Raw genomic sequence first — 1,672 nt, 5'->3', positions numbered from 1 at the left:
CTGGGCATATAACCTGAAAAAACCATAACTGAAAAATACACATGTACTTCAATGTTCATTGCAGCATTATTTACAACAGCTAGGACATGGAGGCAACTTTGATGCCCATCAACAGATGAACAGATAAAGAAGCTGTGGTACATATGTATATACAATGGAATATTACACAACCATAAAAGTAACACATTTGAGTGAGTTCTAGTGAAGTGGATGAACCTAGAGTCTATTACACCTGGTGAAGTAAGTCAGAAAGAGAAAAACACATATCATATATTAACACATATATGGAATTTAGAAAGATGGTGCTTTCTAGATCTAGAAAGATGAACCTATTTGCATTGCAACAACAGAGATGAAGACATAGAGAACAGACTTGTAGACACAGTGGAGGAAGGAGATGGTTGGACAAATTGGGAGAGTAGCATTGAAACATATACCTTATCATTTGTAAAATAGATAGCCAGTGGGAATTTGCTGTATGAGATCAAAACCATTGCTCTGTGACAATTAGAGGGGTGGGATGGGGTGGGAGATGGGAGGCAGGTTGAAGAAGGAGGTCAACATATGTATACTTATGGCTGATTCATGTTGATGTATGGCAGAAACCAACACAATATTGTAAAGCAATTTTCTTCCAATTAAAAATAAATTTAAAAATTTAATTTCCTGCTTTTCCACAAAGGTTGAGAGATCTTACAACATGAAATCTACATTGGCACAAGAGAAAAATTAGCTGTAGGTGATAAATGGCTTCTCCCTTTATACAGGACATGATTTCTCATCTTATAGGATCCTGTCAAGATCTGAGGTCTTAAGTCTACATAGTGAGATATAACTATGCATAAAACAATAACAACCAACCATTACAAGATAATAGATGCTGAAAATGCTTAATTACAATTCAAGTATAGGAAGATCAATTAGAAAAGGACATAGCTGACAATAAATAGAAAAAATTCCAAAGTAATGGTCTGTGGTGAGGTCACCCTGAGATAAGATCAGTCAATAAGCGACATAAAGGGAAATCAGATGAGAGGAAGAATAGATTATATACTCTCTGAAGGCAAGGGTTCACTACTCTAACTCCAGCTTCTACCATAATGCCTAGAACTATGTAGACCCCCAGTAAATGATCATGGAGCAAAAGAGAGGGACATAATTTTTTAAAATGTGGTTTAGGGAAGATATTCTGACCTTAGTCTACAGAATAAGGGAGGTAAAAAGATTCAAGTTAGAACTAGAAGCTATTGGATTATTTTATGCGTATTGTGGTTAGACCTTACATAGGTGTCACAAACTCAACCTAGAAGCGTCAGATAGTTTAAGATCACCTGGGCCAGATGTAGACTATCATGGCCTGAGAATACATGTCCTGTCTAAAAAGGAAAGGAGAAAGCAGTTTACCAACTCTAGGCAACTGTTGACATAAAGGAATACTGGTTCAGTATCTTCTGATTATTTAAGAGAAGGTGGAATTCTAGAGTTTTAAGTAAAATATGAAAATGTTGGCAATCAATCATTTTTTAAGAGTGTGAGTCCAGGAAAACTGACATACTTCTACAGACTGAATTGTGTCCCTCCACAAATTCATATGTTGAACTCCCATCCCCCAGTGTGACTGTATCTGGGGATAAGGATTTTATGGAAGTAATTAAGGTTAAATGAGGTCATA

The sequence above is a fragment of the Bubalus kerabau genome, chromosome X, assembly GCF_029407905.1.
Source record: "Bubalus kerabau isolate K-KA32 ecotype Philippines breed swamp buffalo chromosome X, PCC_UOA_SB_1v2, whole genome shotgun sequence".
NCBI classification, from domain to species: Eukaryota; Metazoa; Chordata; class Mammalia; order Artiodactyla; family Bovidae; genus Bubalus; species Bubalus kerabau.
This window is presented reverse-complemented; position numbering follows the sequence as displayed.